Here is a 14,631-nt window from a genome sequence, read left to right on the forward strand (position 1 = left end):
GCTTTGAACTTTGGTAAGTCAGATGAACTGAAATTTTCCGGTAGTTTGCCGGGAAAAGGTTTAGGATCGAGGGAGAAATACTTGCTCCCCATGGTTTGCTGCAGAACCATTTTTTCGATCTTCTTCTCGTTATCGAGGTCATTTTTGGCTTGCGCAGCCGCTAAGAATTCGTTTTCCATTTTCAGTTGACTCATTATTTGGGTCATTTGGACCATTTGGTCTCGTAATTCTTCCATGAACATGCTTGAGGGTGCGAATCGAGGTTGGGGAAGCGGAGATCCTTGAAAGGGGGAATGACGGACGAAGCTTGGAGTTACTAAACCTTGTGTTGGTGATGTAGCGAGACGCACTAACCTTTGATTTTCATATCGACACCAAGTGGCGGAACCAGCCCTATGCATAAGACAAGCTAAAGTTTAGGCCCAAAGTTAAGCATTACTTAGTCTAGACTTCTGACTCTTTCTATTGGTTTTCTATTCTCACTTTTATTGGTACACTTTTGGCTCTTCTTTTGGTCATTCTTTGCATTTTCGAAACATTTTCCCGTGTGACATTCAAAGTTATTTTAATTAGCATGCTCGGTTTTGGTGCCGAACATTATCTTCATAGGAGGCCTAATGACGACACAAGGAGTTGTTTATTTTATAAGTCGTTCTTAGAATCGAGCGCCCTTTTTCATACGTCCTCGTAGAGAATTTGTTACGAATTTTTTATTGCTACGTATACTTTATGCGCGGGTACCGAGGCTGCTGTGCCTGACCAAAAGGCCAGGCAGCAACTTCAGAGCCCAGCAGGGGCGTTGAAAATGATTGGCGCCCAGCCAGGGGCGCTGAAAATGCGTCCCTGACTGGTACTCGTATTCTGTTCGTCTATCCTTTTTCCGTACATACGACTTAATTTTGCGTGCTTGCCTAATAACGTCCTTTACGCGTTGTGCAGCGTTGTGGAATCCGTTACAGGTTGTCCTGGGCGTCGCTTATTTTTGTGGCGATCGCCCGGGGCTGCGGAACACGTATTTTGGTATAACTCTTTGGCCAACTGGTGTTTATGAATGTTTGGGCAATTTTTAGGGTCGTTGGTTTTCTAGTATTATTTGTCACACACAATCACATAATTCGCTACACATAACTAACGTTACAACATGAAGCAAAATACTATGTCACGTAGTTTATGATAGGCTTCTATGAATAATATTTGCGCCGGCTTGGTACCTCTTCTATCGTCGATCCAACACATGCCCCGGTCGGGGAAGTGCATTCACAAGCGAATTTCGTCCCAAGAGGCCAATCACGATGTAAGCCAAGGGGGCATGCACCAATGAGAGGGACCTAGTGGGCGAGCGATTGGGTTTGGGGTAGGTGTACTACTAGAGAAAGTGTCGAGTGGACAACATTCGAAGCGTATGCACCCCCCGGGTGGCGATGTGTATCCTTATTCCCAACTCCCGAGATGAAACATGCCAAGGGAGCCAAGATTCGTTATGCGGTTCTGTCCGTTCACATTAATATGCTGATTTTCAGGTCGTCCCAACTTGATAGGGAAATAAACGCGGGGTAGGATCGTTTCACCCTTCCGCTATTTTGATTACCTACGAGCACGATTATTTCATTAACATCCCCAGTGGAGTCGCCACTGTGAGGGGGTCGAAAAAGCACGAGGCTAATGCGTGAACTCGTCCCTCGTGGGCGTGACGTTGTCAGATCAAGTGTAATTGGATTTCCTGTGAGTTTACACCCAATCGACTAGTAATATAGGAGTCGCCATTCAGTTTTTAACGACAATGAGAAAAACTGACAAAACCCGGTTATCGTGACATAAAGGGAGTGCAATTATGTTCGACCACGACGGCCATAGGTTCCCTTGTGATCCCTGGTGTGGGGATCGCTCAACGTACACCCGCAGGGCAGAGATTGAGAGTTCGGGGGACTGTAACTACCGAGAGGAGTGCTCATCGATAATACTCCAGAGGCAGGTTATCCTTACTAGCTCAGCATAAATAATTGAAGGGACATGCGTTAAACCATTAAACTATTCTGAATTGATTTTAGCAATATGCAACACATAACACTAAATCGATCGTGATTATCTTATTTAGATTGATTTAAGGTACCTAGCATGATAATTCAATTGTCCTAGGTATTATCTTATTAGGCGTGATAGATCAATCAAATTAATAGTTTGACAATTTTATAAAAGGGTGATGAAAGCGATTAAATCATATGAGGGACACATTACAACACACCCTTGAGAGGTGCGTTGTGGTTCACAGAAAACTAACCACTTGGCTTTGCTATTTCTCCTTTTATTTAACGAATCTCGGGTTTCTAAGCAATGTTCCAGTATTTAGGCTTAATTCATCAAGCTACAAGGGGCAGGACGCGTTCTGTTCGACTTTTGGGTCGATTGCGACAGAACGCCGGATCAATTTCGCAGCGTGAGGCTTAGGCTTAAGGCTAGAATCAATACTCAGGTTATGGAATTGTGTGTTATTTTCACGTCGGTTTTAGGCTGTAATTATAGGAAAAGAGTGTGTGGAAAGATAGATTTTAAGATACGAATCCAAAAAGAATCCGGAGATAAAACGGCCCCAGGCATTTTAAGCGCCCAGATCCAGGCGTTGAAAATGGGATCTGGGCCGAGTTCTTTGTCAGATTTGGACTCTTAGAATACGGAGCTTTTGAGATTTATTCGAGTCTTTTAGTGCGTATTAATTTATGGCGGAATGCGTCTGGGCCCGTTACGAACTCTAGGCTCGTTAGGAATTTAATTAATACGTAACTCTTATTTTCGAATTATACCAAGTGTAGACACCTACTTTTGTCCCCATTCCCGAAAGGGAAAGGTTCGATGATGAAAGCATAAATCTCCACTTGACAACGCATCTCCTATAAAATAACGAATCTCAATTCCCCTTTTCATTTCACCCGAAACCTGCTATTTATGGAAACCTGCTAAAAATAGTAACTGCCGTAATGGGCAGCTGTTAAAAGTGGCAAGTCATAAAAGATAGAAACCTATCAGAATTAGGTGTTGCACTCCAACATAAATCCTAAATGAGATTGAAAACTACGAGAATCCTATTCCAAATATGATTCGGAAATAAGAGTTACGTATTAATTAAAATCCTAACGAGCCTAGAGTTCGTAACGGGCCCAGACGCATTCCGTCATGAAATTGATACGCACTAAAAGACTCGATTAATTCTTAAACAATACGGATTCCAGGAATCCGAATCTGACTAAGAAAACAGCCCAGACCTATTTTCAACGCCTTGCTCTGGGCGCCGAAATCTTCGGCGCCCAGGCCTGGGCGCTGAAAATACTTGGGTACGTGTTTTTTCCTAATTCTTTGTGGATTAGAACTCTGCAATTCTATCTTTCCACAAACTCTTCCCTACAAATACAGCCCCAAATTCGACGTGAAAAGGACACACACAATTCATATTCTGAGTATTGACTCCAACCCTTAGCCTAAGCCTCTCGCTGCGAAATTGTTCACGCGTTCTGTCGCAATCGATCCATAAATCGAACAGAACGTATCCTGTCCCATAATTTGAGATTCGTTAAATAAAAAGGAGAAATAGCAAAGTCAAAGTGGTTAGTTTTCTGAGAACCGTGACGCACCTCTCAAGGGTGCGTCGTTATGTGTCAATTGGGTGTAAACTCAAAGGAAATCCAATTACACTTGATTGAATAAAAAAGAATCGTCACACCCACGAGGGACGAGGTCACGCATTAGCCTCGTGCTTTTTCTACCCCCTCACAGTGGCGACTCCACTGGGGATAGTGAAGGAAATACTCGTGCTTGTAGGTAATCAAAATAGCCGAAGGGTGAAACGATCCTACCCCGCGTTTATTTCCCAATCAAGTTGGGACGACCTGAAAATCAGCATATTAATGTGAACGGGCAGAACAACATAACGAATCTCGGCTCCCTCGGGAGTTGGGACTAAGGATACTTTTCTTCGCCAATAGGGGGGTGCATACGCCGCGCATGTTGCCCACTCGGTACTTGTGCAGTTAGTACACCTATCCCGAACCCAATCGCTCTCTCATTAGGTCTCTCTCGCCTGCATGCCCCCTTGGCTTGCACTTCCGGGTTGGCCTCTTGGGAGAAATTCGTCTGTTGAAGACACTACCTCGACCGGGGCATGTGTTGGATCTGCGATAGAAGCGGTACCAAGCCAGGCGCAAATAACTACCGATAGAAGCCTATCATAAACTACATGACATGTTATTATTGCCTCATGATGGAATGTTAGTTATGTGTAGCGAAATATATGATTGTGTGTGACAAACTATCCCAGAAAACCAACGACCTTAAAAATTGCCCAAACATTCATAGACTAATTTGCCAAAGAGTTATACCGAAATACGTGTTCCGCAAACCCGAATGATCGCCACAAAAATAAGCGACGCTCGGGATGGCCTGTAACGAATCCCACAAACGCTGCACAACGCGTAAAGGACGTTATTAGGCAAGCACGCAAATCGAAGTCGCATAAACAGAAGTAGACGCAAACAGAAAACGAGAACCAGCCAGGGACGCATTTTCAACGCCCCTGGCTGGGAGCCAGAATTTCTCACGCCCCTCACTGGGCGCTGAAGTTGCTGCTTGGCCTTCTGGTCAGGCGCAGCAGCCTCGGTGCCCGCGCGAAAGGAAAATACGTAGCACAAAAAATGTTCGTAAAAGAATTCCTACGAGGGCGTAAGAAAAGCACTCGATTTCAAAAGCGACTCGTAAAAAATTAATAACTCTTTGTGTCGTTGATAGGCCTCCTACGACGACAATGTATGGCACCAAAATCGAACACGCTAATAACTATGAATGTCACACGGGCAAGTGTTTCGAAAATTCAAAGAATGACCAAAAAAAAAACCAAAAAGTGTACTAATAAAAGAAAAAGCAAAAAACCAATAGAGAGAGTCGAAGTCTAGAATAAGTAATGCTTGAAACTTTGGGAACTTAAACTTTAGCTTATCTTATGCCTAGGACTGGTCCTGCCACTTGGTGCCGATCAGGGAATCAACGGTTAGTGCGTCTCGAAGATACATCGCCAACATCAGGTTTAGTGACTCCAAGCTCCGTCCGTCGCCCCTCATTTCAAGGATCTCCGCTTCCCCAACCTCGATTCGCACCTTCAAACATGTCCATCGAAGATTTGCGAGACCAGATGGTCCAAATGACCCAACTTATGGGCCAATTGAAAATGGAAAATGAAGCTTTAGCGGCTGCGCAAGCCAAAAATAACCTCGATAACGAGAAGAGGATTGAAAAAATGGTCCTACAGCAAACCATGGGGAGCAAATACTTCTCCCTCGATCCTGAACCTTTTCCTGGCAAACTACCAGAAAAGTTCAGTTCATCTGACTTACCAAAGTTCAAGGCCACGGACAACCCCCGTGATCATCTACTGAGCTTTGTGAATGCCATGAACTTGAAAGGCGTGGACAAGTCCATGTATTTACCTGCCTTTCCTTTGTCCTTGGAACCTGTGCCGCTCAAATGGTACTATCACCAGGACCCTAAGCTCTTCCCCACTTGGGAAGACTTTGTCAATGTCTTCATCAAGCAATACTCGTCGAACATGGATTTCCAAGTCACCATGCGCGAGCTGGAAGTTCTCTTCCAAAAGAAAAATGAGGGTTTCACGACCAACTTTGCTAGATGGAGGGACCAGGCGGCCCAGCTAATCAATAGGCCTCCAGAAACAGAATTGGTCCAAAAATTCATTGACAACCTGGACCCGGCTTACAGACAACACCTTAGGTACCTGGGACTTGACACTTTCAAAAGAGTTTATGATGTGGGAATAAAGATTGAGGACGACCTCGCCAAAACCATACAAAGAAAACCCACATATAAAAACAACACCTATAACCAGGGTAACACATCCCAAGCCCAAGAAGTCCATGCTGTAGAAGAGACTCCCGCCCGAAGAAGCCCTGGAAGATGGGTCCGAGACCGAAAGTTTGCCCCACTCGGGTCGACTTTGGTACAAGCCTTTGAAAGACTAACCAATCAAGGAAAGTTGAGACCTATAGGCCCCACCCGTGACCCACCTGTCAAGGGAAAATATTGGGTCGAAGGTACTTACTGCAAATTCCATCAAGGGAATGGGCATGACACTGAAAACTGCTGGAATCTAAAACATACGATCCAGGACATGATAGAGGATGAAGTGATACCTCTCCCTAACGTTGGCAAACCCAACAACAACAAGAGCCCACTCGGCTCTTGTCACATCTCTCTCGACCAACCAGAGAACTTCGACCCCACGGTGTACATCACGCCTCAAGGTGCACCACTCGCTGTGGTCCCCATGGATCGAATCGAGAGAGAAGTGTGTGGTGTGTGGGATGATGATGCTGAAGATATCTACCTATCTCAAGTGTCAGGCCAGGACCTCTTTACTGAAACTTGGCCCGGGTATGCTCTCATCGACACCACCACTCAAGAACCCGAAGTCGACAACCTCACCAGATCAGGAAGAATATACCAGCCTGACATTCGCCCACCTCCTATGGACGATATCCCAGTCAGACAAGCTCCTAAGAATGGACGGCACACCACCGTCGCAGAAGTCATTGAAAATCCTCTTTTGAAACAATTGAAAAGAACCAAGGCCGAAATTCCCATCTGGGATCTCATGTGTACCTCAAAAGAACATCGCGAAAAGCTTATTCGCTCACTTGACCTCATCTCAGTGCCTACAGATATCACACCTGACTCATTGGTTAACCACGTCACGAGAGATGCTGGAGAAAAGGCCATAGTTTTCACTGACAAAGATTTACCCAGAGAGGGGGGTGCCCATAACAAAGCCCTCTATCTAGTAGTTGGATGCAAAGGGAAATACATCCCCCTAGCGCTTGTAGATAACGGTTCGGCGGTTAACGTTTGCCCGTTGCGAACCGCCCATTTCTTGGGACTAGGAAGCGATGACTTCCAAACCTCCACACAAGGGGTACGAGCCTATGATAACTCTCGAAGGCCTGTGTTGGGAAAAATCAACCTTACCATACAAACCGGGCCCGTGGCATGCACCACGGAGTTTCAAATAATCGACATCAAGCCCATTTTCAATCTCCTATTGGGGCGACCTTGGCTCCATGACTTAGGAGGTGTGGCTTCTACCCTGCACCAAATGGTTAAACTTAACCATAACGGGGTAATACTAGAAATCCGCGCCCCTCCTCTCGATATCAGTTGTACTATGGTTGGAACGGCCGAAACTGCAGACGACCTTTATGGGTTTCAAATGGAAGAAACAATCCAGTTCATTGAAGACTATGATCCAGCATTCCTAGACCCGCATGCATCCTGGGTCATCCCTAGAATGCTGCTAGCTCGAGGTTATTTCCCAGGAACCCCATTGGGCATAAGGAAGAAGGAATGCACATTCCATCCTTTACCCAACAAGTCTACTCCCTTTGGCTTAGGCTATGAACCAACGGAGGAAGATATTGCTGACCGCCTGTCTGGGCTACGCCTTAATAAAGCCAAACAGACCACCCTCCTTCCCCCGTATCAAAGAACCCTTAACGGGATGTTCGTTCGGGAAGGAGAAGAACATCCATGCTGCGATTTCCCTGAACCCTTCGTTCATGATCGCTTGCTAAAACCCGGATTTGAAATTTTCCATGACTGCCACACCTTGGATGAGGCACCCCACCTCACCAAGACTAAAACAGCTGAAATATTGGACAACCAGGCTCTATGGACATTGTTTAACGAATCGAGGCCTATGGAGGACGAGACTGTGATGACTACCCTAGCTTTACAAGATGAAGGTTTCGATCCAACCCGGTTAATCTCTCCTGCATCAACACTAGAAGAGATCGAGAACGGATGGGTGAAGACATATCAGTGGGTCAATGCAAAAGGAATAGAATTCAAGATGAGTACCGGTGAAGGACCGAAGTTTTATGAGAGTAAACCCCAGGCTTGAGCCACATAGAGCACCATTAGTAAAAAGCGCCTAGAAGTTCTTTAGATTGGTAGAAAAATAATAAAGACTTTAGATGGTCCTAAGACCCCTTAGAATATAGGACAGTTTTATTTCAGTTTGTTTTCCTTACTTTCCGAATCAATAAAGGCGTAATATTTCTCCTAACATCTAGGCCCAACAAACAAAGCCCACTCGGTTCTGAAATAGTGCCATGGGAACCAATTCCCGAAACCCACAAAATAAACCGCACCATCCCATTCATATCCCCAAAACATAAAAGTCAACCAGTGTAACCATAAAAATCTACCCATACAACCCAAAGAAGTCAAAGGAAATCAAAACCCAAAACGAAAGCAAATGTTGCTTAAAAGGGGAATTAATAAAATATAACCCCCACCAATTCTTCAAAAACGACACGCACCTCAACCCACCTCAAAAGCCTATACAAAGATCTTCATAACTTCCGCGCCCTAACTCTATTTTCGAAACTGTTTCGAGTCACGAATAGAAAAAATTAATCCGGACAAAAATGCATTTCACGCTAACAGTCAAAAAAGCCTCCAAAATAGCCTCAAAATTGACTTTAAATACGAGCGAAAAATCAAGGCACAAGAAAAGAAATAAATGCAAGAACGTGTGAAGCAAAGCGTCAAAAACGACCGCCAGAAATCATTTTCAGCGCCCAGGGCTGGGCGCCGAAATTTCTGACGCCCCAACCTGGGCGTTGAAACTTTCTGCCTGCCAAAAAATTTCTTTTCAAAAGTGCTCGTCATTTTATCCGCACACAACGGAAAAATAACGAACACTTGGGGGGTACAGTACGTATCCAAATAGGTTTACCAAGAATATAGCCATACAAATTAGTCGAATTTCATATTTTACGCGACTTATGGCAAAAAAAAAAACAAAAAAAAAAGGCAGATGAAAATAATGATAATACTTCACTCATTTGACCGATTAAGTAATATGCTTCCACCTCAGGGCATATCTACCGAAATCCGGCATACTAGAACTTACTCTAAAGCTAGAACTACGCGCGACCTGATTCTGACAAGATACGTAGGCAATCCTTACCAAGGATTCGGTCCAATAAAAACATATGCTTTGTGCAAAAGTGTTAGACATATAAAAACATAAAAAAGAGGAGAAACAAAAATAAATGAAAATGAAAAAATAAAAATACGCCTTTATTGAAAAATAATAAGAAGGAAAACAAAGTGCTAAGAATAAAAACAAACACAACTGAAATAAATAGAGGGCACCTACACCCTAGCAAGAACTACACTACTCTAGTTCTTCCGGATCATCAAATAAAGTCTTCTAGAGGGCAATGTTCGCAGGATCCACCCCCACAGTCTTCTGCGCTGCCCCAATATCAATCTCCATAAGAACCGGCTCCTGGACACTAACTTCCAAAGATGCCAAGGCTTCAGAAACATTCTCAGTTATAGCCCGCTCAGCCTCAAGGGCACAGACAATGGTGGGAGAAGGATTATTATCATCAACTAGACTAGCCACTGTTTCTACAGGCGGCTGAGCCTTCCTAACCCATACATTGTTCCGGCGACGATCTCCGCGAGAGCTTGCATTTCTTTTAACAACAGCAGGCCCCTTCATGTTAGGCATCTTTTTAGGCCTGAAATTGGAACGGGGAGGAACTTCTTTTCGCTTTCGATCAGGACGAGCTTTCACAGTCTTAATACTATAGGTACGAGGTTTGGCAGAATCAGGACCCTCATACTTAACACGAATACGAGGTACCAAAAGCTCAGCCGGCTCCCCATTACGAGCCTCGGTCCTCACATCTTTATCATCGGAGCTCATCCACAACTTGTAGTTTTCAGAAAGACCCACAAAGCCATTTGTAGCTACGGCCCAACGCGGGAGACCATCATAATACTTAGCCCACGCTAGAACCCGTGTTTGTGAAAAGGCCGCTACCTTAGGTGGTACCGTATCAGAAAAGGGGATAGTCTGCCTTAAACCATATTGACGCATGACTCGGTAAGGGAAAATATAAATGGGACGAGATAGCCCCAACAAGGAAACATAAACCGATACATCAGAACCCCCTGTCATAGTAGTCAAACCCCACCATGGTACCACCCACTTAATTGAACAAATGCCATAAGTAAAAAAGGAGTTCCAATCGGCCTCGTCCTGGCCTTGGTGCAAGTATTTTCGGTTACCCAAGGCTATAGGGCGATAATGTTTAGGATCGGCAGGAGCTTCCAAAAGTCTAAGCCGTTCCACGAGCCAAATCTGCAAAAAACGAGCACGATCAAAAAAATAAAAATAAAAGAAAATGGTTCCTGGTGCGCAGTTTCAACGCCCAGGACCAGGCGCCGAAATTCCAGCGCCCAGCCCTGGGCGCTGAAACTCGTTGTGTACGCCAAAAAAAACGTGTATACGTGCGCAAGGATAAATCGATTACCTGCAGTAATAGGGGGCTCCCCTTAAAATGTTCAGATTTGGTATCCTTCTTCAGCTCATCCGCACTCAGCAATCTCGGCAATAACCAACGGCATAATAGAATAGCAACTTTCCATCTGGCTAATCAAGCGGATCAACCTTATGTCACCGAACGCACCATTGCCATTCGACAGCAAATAGTGATTCAACAAGCAAAATACAAGGGCTCGAATATTCAATTTCTATTCGGTCATATTCTTACTAGGCCTAAAGTGATGTTTTACAAGTTTTGCCAAGTTAACCTCGTCACCTACAACAATTTCAGCAAACATGTTATCATCTAGTCCTAGGAAATCCCCTATGGTTGTTTTACCCTCTTCAATAGTGCCAGGGGTAACAGGAGTAGCATTAGTAGGATAACCAAGGATCGCAGCAAATTCATCTGGCAAAGGACATATTTCGTTGCCCCAAAAGGCAAAAACATGATGATCGGAGTCCCAAAAGCTTAGGGCAGCATGCAGAAAGTTATAATCAATATTAATTTGTTGTAAGCCTAAAAGTGCCTCTAAGTGGTATTCTTTTAACAAAGCCTTTTCTGTGGGAGTAAGGGCCCGTAGCCAACGCCTAACAGTCCGTTGGAGTGAGAAAGTAGGGATCGACATGGCAAAAGCAATGAGTAATTAAAACACAGCAAAAAAGAAGAAAGAAATTGAGAGTGGTGGAAAATAGGGACGTATCTAGCCCCTATATATAGCTGGACGCACCCAGTGACATCCTGATCCCATTCGGAAACGTGTTAGGAAATCCGAAAGTCAAATATCACCAGGAAAAGACTTTCAGCGCCCACGGCTGGGCGCCGAAATGTTTAACGCCTAGCCTTGGGCGCCGGAAATGCAGCCCAAGGCCCGGATTTCACAAAACACGGAACAAGAAAGGACTTAAAACCGTGTTGCTAAACACGAGGCCCTATTGCAAGTAGGATCAAGCCCAAAGCACCTTTAGCTCCCAAATAAGCAAAAAATAAACATTAAAACTTGGTCGAAACTTAGACTTGTCTCAGAAAATGCTTATGTACACTTTTCGAAAACAAATAAAATATCATGGTCATTCTTCGAAACACCAAAAATGTGTGTCGTTAAGTCGTTGGTTTTCCAAATAAAAAAGGTTTGTTTGTCAAAGGATTAATCCGGGCCAAGCTAAAACCGGATGTCGCCTGAAAACTAAAGTCGCACTCCACGGCTTCGCTAAAGTAGCACACTACTATAAAAGGTCGCTCGCACATACGAGCATGACCCCAAACATGATTACAAGATGCGAAAAACGACCGACGAGCCCCAGTGCTTGGGGGCTCGCGAAAAAATATACTCCAACAAGGAGCGCACAATCAAGATCACATTCCCGGACTACGCCATACACCATCTCATGTTTGGATATCTCAAAAAAAAAGCGCAGGTTCGACCTCAGGGAAAGGTCATTATTGACACTTGTGCATGGTCCTCTGATCAAAGACCAAGTAGTGGCAAAAATCGAGCCGTAAAGACTAGCTCAAAACCACGAAAGCAGACGGTCGCAAGACAAAGGTCCGTCTGAACACGTTGTCAACCCACATTCGGGTTGCAACTAAATCCGAGCATCCCTCGAAAGAATTCGCTCCTGCAAGAATGAATGAAAAGAAATTATCAAGAGAAATCACAAGAAAAAAATGAAATAGGGACTTGTCCACCTCAATCAGGCAAGACTGCGGCACGCGAATCCCAAATCAAAAAGACGAATTCAGGTTCTCTCACCTACAGCGAGCGGGGCGTCCACCCTTAGCGGACAGGGCTCGCCCACCTTCAGCGGGCGGGGTCTGCGTCACTAGCCGCGCAGGTCCTCAGTTTTCGAAAAATAGAATCTTCAAAAACAAAATGAAACAGGCTCGCCATCTTCAGCCTGCGGGGTCTACGGCGCAAACCACGTAGGTCCTTATTTTCAAAAAATAAACACAAAACAAATTTCAAAAACAGATTCGTCCACTTCCATCGGACGGGGTGTCCACCCTTAGCGGACAAGTTCGCCATCTTTAGTCGGCGGGGTCTACGTCACAAGCCGCGTAGGTCTTTATTTTCAAATATTCAAAAACAAGATTCGTCCACTTTTTCGGACAGGGCGTCCACCCTTAGCGGACAGGCTCGCCATCTTTAGCCGGCGGGGTCTACGTCACAAGTCGCGTAGGTCCTTAGTTGCTGCAGCGATAACTTTTTCTGGTTTTCCCTTTTCCAAAAAATTAAAAGGATTGGTTTTCCGTTTTTTCCAAAAAGAGCGATGTGCTGGATTTTCCTTCGTTTTACGTCCCATAAAAACAAGGGGGTTTTCTCGTTTAACTAGCCCTGAAAATGAGAATCTTTAAAAACATTTTTACCTCGTAGTTGGGCTTGGCCAGGCCCAATTACACTTTATAGCTTTGATTTCGAAAACATCTGTAGCTACTCCCAATGACAAAGTGAGGGAGTTTCTACACTTCTTTAGATCCTTCCAATGACAAAGTGAGGAAGTTTCTATACTATCCCTTGACAAATCCCAATGACACGTGAGGGATATGTCGACATTTCAAGTGATGACCCTTAAGTCAAATGTTATCACTCGGGGGCTCGTGAGACCCTCGCAAAACAGGTCACATACACCATAGCTTGTGTGACGCACTCCGTCTAATACTTTGACCATCGTCTTACTCCAAGACTCAGTCAAAGTGGGGGCTAACTGTAGACACCTACTTTTGTCCCCATTCCCGAAAGGGAAAGGTTCGATGATGAAAGCATAAATCTCCACTTGACAACGCATCTCCTATAAAATAACGAATCTCAATTCCCCTTTTCATTTCACCCGAAACCTGCTATTTATGGAAACCTGCTAAAAATAGTAACTGCCATAATGGGCAGCTGTTAAAAGTCGCAAGTCATAAAAGATAGAAACCTGTCAGAATTAGGTGTTGCACTCCAACATAAATCCTAAATGAGATAGAAAACTGCGAGAATCCTATTCCTAATATGATTCGGAAATAAGAGTTACGTATTAATTAAAATCCTAACGAGCCTAGAGTTCGTAACGGGCCCAGAGGCATTCCGTCATGAAATTGATACGCACTAAAAGACTCGATTAAGTCTTAAACACTACGGATTCCAGGAATCCGAATCTGACTAAGAAAACAGCCCAGACCCTATTTTTAACGCCTGGCTCTGGGCGCCGAAATCTTCGGCGCCCAGGCCTGGGCGCTGAAAATACTTGCGTACGTGTTTTTTCCTAATTCTTTGTGGATTAGAACTCTGCAATTCTATCTTTCCACGAACTCTTCCCTATAAATACAGCCCCAAATTCGACGTGAAAGGAACACACACACAACAGAATTATATTCTGAGTATTGACTCCAACCCTTAGCCTAAGCCTCTCGCTGCGAAATTGTTCACGTGTTCTGTCGCAATCGATCCATAAATCGAACAGAACGTATCCTGTCCCATAATTTGAGATTCGTTAAATAAAAAGGAGAAATAGCAAAGTCAAAGTGGTTAGTTTTCTGAGAACCGTGACGCACCTCTCAAGGGTGCGTCGTAATGTGTCCCTTTTCGATGATTTAATTGCTTTCCTCGCCCTTTTTATGAACTGTTAAACTAACTAAATCTGATTGTTCTAACGCGCCTAACAAATATAATATTTTTGGGAAATTGGATTATCATGCTAGGTCCCTTAATGCTATTTAAATCAGATAATCGCGATCGATCTAGTATTATATGTTGCATATTGCTAAAATCAACTCAGATTAGTTTAATAGTTAACGCATGTCCCTTCAATTATTTATGCTGAGCTAATAAGGATATCCTGCCTCTGGAGTTATCGACGAGCGAGTACTCCTCTCGGTAGTTACTGTCCCCCGAACCCTCAATCTCTACCTTGCGGGTGTATTTTGAGAGATCCCCACACCAGGGATCACAAGGGAACCTACGGCCGTCGTGGTCAAACATAATTGCACTCCCTTTATGTCACGATAACCGGGTTTTGTCAGTTTTTCTCATTGTCGTTAAAAACTGAATGGCGACTCCTATATTACTAGTCAATTGGGTGTAAACTCACAGGAAATCCAATTACACTTGATTGAATAAAAAAGAATCGTCACACCCACGAGGGACGAGGTCACGCATTAGCCTCGTGCTTTTTCGACCCCCTCACACCAGGAATGCAAATTCTTTCTCTTTTAGGATTTATGTTGGAGTGCAACACCTATTTCTGACAGGTTT

The sequence above is a fragment of the Spinacia oleracea genome, chromosome 1 (assembly GCF_020520425.1).
Source record: "Spinacia oleracea cultivar Varoflay chromosome 1, BTI_SOV_V1, whole genome shotgun sequence".
NCBI classification, from domain to species: Eukaryota; Viridiplantae; Streptophyta; class Magnoliopsida; order Caryophyllales; family Amaranthaceae; genus Spinacia; species Spinacia oleracea.